Source organism: Sminthopsis crassicaudata, chromosome 1 (genome assembly GCF_048593235.1).
Source record: "Sminthopsis crassicaudata isolate SCR6 chromosome 1, ASM4859323v1, whole genome shotgun sequence".
Taxonomy (NCBI): Eukaryota; Metazoa; Chordata; class Mammalia; order Dasyuromorphia; family Dasyuridae; genus Sminthopsis; species Sminthopsis crassicaudata.
This window is the reverse complement of record NC_133617.1, coordinates 34,218,510-34,224,767: the sequence shown is the minus strand read 5'-3', so window position 1 is coordinate 34,224,767 and position 6,258 is coordinate 34,218,510. Positions and strand designations below refer to the sequence as shown.

The 6,258-nt window shown below is 40.8% G+C and overlaps 1 long non-coding RNA gene across 1 annotated transcript; it reads left to right on the top strand.

Moving 5' to 3' along the window:
* The first annotated feature begins 275 nt into the window (after positions 1-275).
* On the top strand, positions 276-2,169 carry LOC141560589 (uncharacterized). The gene is made up of 2 exons (XR_012487748.1): positions 276-391; positions 1,054-2,169. It is a non-coding gene; the product is annotated as an uncharacterized LOC141560589 (long non-coding RNA).
* Positions 2,170-6,258: the final 4,089 nt, after the last annotated feature.

Sequence of the window (6,258 nt, the reverse complement as noted above, 5' to 3'; positions counted from 1 at the left end):
ATCAAGAGCATGCATGTGTGTACCACATATGAAGGGCGCAGGACTTACTGTCTTCACAAATCTATACTTAATTTAGCAAGCATTTATTGTTAGTAATAAGATTTGCAAAGTGGTTTTTGATGCTCACAACTACTCTGGGAGATAGGTGCTCTTATTGTCCCCATTTTACAGATGAGCAAATGGAGGCAGAATGAATGACGTGCCCAGAGTGTCACATTTAATGGAGGCAGGATTTGACCAAATGAAATCATCCATTTTATTTCTTCCTTTCATCTAGTGGGCTCATTCCCCCGAATAACAGCCAGATGGCAAGAAGAGACCCTGAAGCCCTCATCACCAGCCCCGCCAACTCCAAGGAAGGCAAACAGGAGAAAACGATCATCCGGAAGCTGTGAGTGACCCCTGGGGCCCAAGAGCCAACGCCAGAGAATGAGGGACCTGGTGCTCCCCCACTGGGTGGGGGCCGCCTTTGGGGTTGGCCCCATGATGCACTGGAGCAGAAGCTCCCTTCACCAGGCAGAGCAGCAGCAGCTCATCCATAGCTTACAGAGGCCCTGAGCCCTCAGTCAGCTGTCCAGAGTGGGGAGGAGGGAGAAAGAGGAGGGAGAGGGAAGAAAGAAAAGAGAGAAAAGGGTGGAGGAAGAGGAGGAAGAAAGGTGAGGAGAGGAAGTGCACGCAGCTGGGCAGACAGGGGGTGCAGTGGATGGAGAGCTGGGTCAGAGCCCCAAGACTTGAGTTGAAATCTGGGGGACATACCGGCTCTCTTAGCCGAGGCTCCTCATTCTGGAGTGCTGTGTACCCATAAGATGCCCAGCCTACCCCTCTCCCTCTGGGAGCAGCTCAGGGAGGGAGCTCCTCATCTTGGCAGAGAAATCCCATTCAGTGTGAAGGACTCAAGGGCTAAGGCCTGGAGGAAAGTCCCAGAGTCTCCTGAGAACGGGCCTAGGGGATATTTCTGGGAAACTGAGGCAGCGCACCCTCAGTCTTTAGAGGTCCTCCTGCCCAGGGCCTTGCTTTGGACACGGCCGCCCTGACCACTGTCTTTTATCCCAGCTTCTCTTTCAGGTCAGGGAAGCGGACCTGATCCTGCAGCTGTGGCCAGCACTGAAGAATCAGAAAGCCTTTATTGTGCCATGTGTAGATAATTGGATTTACTGATTTATTTTCCCCTAAAAAAGCTTCAAGAAGGAAATATCCGATGTTGTTTTTCTCTCTGCTTAATTTCCCCTCGGCTCTTGAATAAGAGAGACTAGGGGGAAGCAAGAACATTGAATTTCGAGCCAGAGGATGTGGGTTCCAGTTTTTTTTTTCAGTGACTGTGAGCAAGGCAGTTCCCTTCCCTGGACCTCAGTGGTTCCTTTCCCCTGGAAAGCCCTAATAGCTCATCTCTCACAGTCTCGGGAAGCTCCACACCCAGAAGGGCAGGTCAGAGCAATTAAAATTGTCCCATGAATCCATAGGCTTAGAATCATGAAAGGAATTAGCTCTGCAATTGGAGGACCTGGATTCAGATCCCACCTTGTGAGCTCAGAAGAGCCCACTTACTTGCTTAAACTTGGGTGGGTCCTCTGTTTCCTTACCTGTACTCCATGCTCCCTCATATCCCCTTTCCAGAGCTGTGCTGCTGATAGATTTTGGGGTGCTCTGACCCAATCTTCAGGGGTTCCATTGGGGGATAGATACTGGCCCAATGACATCGCCCTAGAAATGACCACTTTTAATATAGAAGCGAATTAAAATCAGCAGATTCTTAGTAAACTTGTAGAGAGTACAAAGACATGTGTGAGGCATTAGAAAACTAAAGAAAAATAATGGCCATATCCTTCAGGTGCCTGCAGTGAAAATTGTCAGTTAAAAGAAAGGGAAAGGTCAAATGTAAAGTCTAAATGTTTTCCTATGAATTTCACTGGTGGTCACCTCACAGGAACCACAGAAGGCATCTTATCTAACCCACTAATTTTTACAGATGAGGAAATATAAACCCCAAATTTTGAACTGACTCCCCCAAAGTTACACAGGTAGTGTGTGTTTGTTAGAGGAAGGATTTGAACCCAGTACCTTGGACTTGAGAATCTGTGTTCTTTCCTCTTCACCACCATAGTATTGACTGTTCTTTCTTTGTAAGGTTTTGTACTGAGATAAATAAAATGACTTTTCTACCTTCGGTAATTCATTTTAAAGGTGGCATTTGTGTCCAGTCAGAGGTTGGGAAGAAGATAAATAAGTGGGTCCTGTAGCCCCTGTCAGACCCTACAAAACATCTGCATCCTGTGTATAGATCTCTTATCTAGCCCAATACAACTCTGCTGCAATTCATCTCGTGCACCAAACTGTCCACGTGGTTTTCTTGGCAAAACTCCCAGAATGGGATCAAGGCAAGAAAGTTTAAATGACTGACTTGCCCACTCATTACACTCTTTTCTAACTTGATTGTGCCCCTATAGTTCAATCACCCTCAAGGTAATTAATTCAGAAGATGATCTGGCCCCACAAAATTGATTCTAGAACATTTTGTTAATTATTCCACTCAGGAATGATTGATTAGTTGAGTCTAGTATTCCTCCTCTCCCCCCTCCTCATCTTCCTCCTTATTTCCCACTAGTAACACATAACATCAAGAGAGCTAGGGGGGATTCTCTACAGGGAATTACTGAGGTCCCGGTGCAGATTTATGAGAGGACACCTCTTAGAATTACACAGGAGAAGCAGGGGATGAGTTGTAATCTGAGCCACCCACACCAGTGAATTGAATGAATGAAACAATTTATTAAGTATTTATCGTGTACTAAGCACTATGCTAAGCACTTAGGATACAAATATACAATCAAGATGAGTCCCTACCTCAAGGAGTTTATAATCTAATATTCTAACAATATATTCTTAACAATAGAAAAACAACACACCTAAGTGGCCAAGGAAGTGTTTTGATTTAGGAATCAGGTTGATTGGATCCATTGAGCAACTAATCAAATAGATCTTTTACAGAAACAATAGCAGATCTGGACAAATCCAATAAAAGTATAAGAATGAAGTTAAGGATTTGGATAGAATTTTAGAAAAGTTAGGTAGACATTTGACCATTAAGGAACGGGAATCGACGGGAATATACATAGTTCTTGGTCTTGCATTGTACCTTGAAAAGATTAACCAAGTGCCAGAGCAGAAAGAATTCATAAAAATGCAGAAAAGCATAAATATCAACACATTCTTTACTGAACATAATGCAATAATAAAAGTTTTAATCAAGAAGAATTTGTAGAAGGGATTCAGCCCTAAATAGAGACTAAATATTAGAACCTTTAAAAAATATGTAGGTCAAAGAACAAGCTATACCAACAATAAATAATTTAAAGAAAACGACAATTATAACATATGAAAAAATTCGGGATTCAGATAAAGCAGTCCTTAGTAGAAAATTTTTATCTGTAAACACTTTCAGCAACAGAAGCTATTCCCCAAAGCTAGAAGTAGAAAAGGTTGGGGATAGAGGTGAGGAAGTACTACGAGTAGACGGCAAGATGTCAAACCCAGAGGGCTGAAAGGGATGTATAAATGGCTTGACTCCTAATGGCTCCTAATTTACAAAGTCATTATGTACATTCTTAAATTAACAATTTAAAAAACCCTTTAAAGCAAATATTCATAATCCATCATGAACAAATTCCCACCTTTGGCAAGAGCTTTGACTCATTTTACATTTTAGGTTCATTGCAGGAGTGAATGGCTCAATTAATGTACAATCCTCTAGATTCTGTTTATGCTATACAAAGTTCTCAAGTCTTTCAACAACTTGTTCCTATCTGCACTTTTATTAGTCTATTTTTTCATTTTTCATACCATAATTCACTCAATCATTGCAGTTATTGAGAATATCATCTTCCTGCTTAAAAAGCTTTTGATATTTTCCTGTTATCTCTAAAGATAAAATACAAACATTTCAGGTTAGCAGTTAACTTTGCACAATCTAGCTTCCACCTGCCTTTCTCTCCCCCTGCCCCCATTTCTTTTAATCTTTTAAAATTCAATGATCTTTTGTTTTTCCATCACTTTCATGGTCAAATACATACATATATCTTGAAGGAAAAGGCAGTTTGACAAAACTAATGAACACATCATCCAAATCTGATACTATATGATATATGCAAGGTCCCACGTTAAGAGCCCCTCACATCTGCAGGAAAGAAAGGAGATAACTTTATCTCAAACAACCCCTCCTTTGGAGCTGTTTGATCATTAAAATGACACAACATTCAGTTCTATTTATTTTGTGTTCTTTCCATTTGGATTATTCATATCTCCTGAGTTTTTACTTACTCAGTATCAATTAATTTCTATCTTCCAATGATTCTGTGAACTCTTCCTACTCATCATTTCATATAGCACAGTAATATAACATTATCAATCACTGACTTTTATTTATGCTTTTTAAAAAAAAATCAATCATTTCCCAATATACCTTTCTCCACATCAAATCATCCCTGATAACAAAGAAAAAAAAAAATTAAAGCCCAGTCAACAAAGCAACAATCAACTAGTAGGATACACAACATTCTACCTTCAGCCACTCCTCTACCAAGTCTAAAATTGTCCATTGTGGGTAAGGGAGTGGAAGTGATAAGGAAGTATCAATGAGAGGGTGAAATATCTTTTTAAAAATGTGCATAATGACTATGTAAATTATGACAATTATTAACAAATCCCTGATAAATATACCTAAAAAAGAGATCATCTGGGCCAGCCCTATAATGGTACTGCCCTGGGGCATTTTTCCTGATAGTGAATTCCTAATGTCTCTGTTACAGGATTGATCACTGCAATTATTGTTTGGTAGCATTTTCATTCACATAATTGCAATTATTTGGTATATGGATTTTGCTTCAATTTTCTTCCTTCTGCATCATATCACCCAAATATTCCAAGTTTCCGAGTTCCTCCCATTTGTCATTTCTAATAGTGCAATGATATTTTATTACATTCATCTACGACAATTTATTCCATCATTTCCCAATAGAAGGGTACCCTTGTTGCTTCCTAGTTCTTGGCTAACACAGAGTACCCTTATTCTGAAAAATTCTGCATACCTTTTTTTCACTGATATCCTTGGGCTATGTGCCCAGTAGTGGTATAACTCCTTAAAAGACTTATTAATAGGAGTAGAAATAGGGATCAAGTCAGGACCTGTGATTTTACTGGCAAAGGGAACTTCTGAATAAGGATCTAGCAATGTAGGTCGGCACCTTTTCTGCAGCTTATGGTCCTAGAGAGGTGCCTGGAGAACTGAGAGGTCAGCAGGTGGTCCAGAGGCCAGGCTCAGACTCGGATCTTCGGGGATCCAAGGCCCACTGTCTATTCGCTATGCTAGGGAGCCTGTTATGACGATGATGATTGTCATACACAACTATGTCATTTTTCCTCACTAGAAGCTGGAGACTTAAGGAAAATAGCACTAGAATAAAAAAATTAGCACATAGCAGCCCCTGGTAAAAGTTCTCCAAGATACTTGTCTTCTGAAGGCACAGACATGTTTCTGTTACATTAGGGAAGGGCTGTGATTTTCTCATATTGAGAAAGTAAAAATGGCTCACTGCCTCCTCCAGGGTGACAATGAAGACAAGTGGGTGAGCCCTTATGAAAGCAGCAGCTGTGGGGACTGTCACAGATCAGGGGCCCTGACGCAGGTGTGACACCAGCAGGCCCTGTAAGTTACAAGGAGGACCAGAAATGGGGAAGACTGGATCTCCTCCAAAGGAAAGCCTCATCTGGGAATGACCAAAAAAAAAAAAAAAAAGACAGAAAAGCATTTTTAAAGTGCCTACTATGTGCTGAGAATGGTGCTAGGTGCTGGGGGTACAAATAAAGCCAAGACACTCCCTGTTTCCAGGGTCTATATTATAGTCATGTACAAGTCCAGAACCCCTTCCCTTTCACCAAAAATCATAATGAGACAGAGGAATATGGAAAAACATCTATAAAACAGCAGAGTAAAAATAAAAAAGCCGAACCACAAAAATGTACACAACATCAACATGTAAATAAAAAGAAAATTAAAGGGCAGTTGAATTCTGGGTAATTGAGGGAAAAAAAAATCCAATCCAAAGCAACCTCCCAAGCCACTATTAGTCCTGGCAAATAACAAAACAAATCCATTTCCTCTCAGTGGAGAGAAGAGGACACAAAGTGGCAAAGTACTGGGGAAAATATTATTCATTTTTATAGGATCCTAGCTGGAAGGACCTGAGGAAATGAGAAAAGTATCAC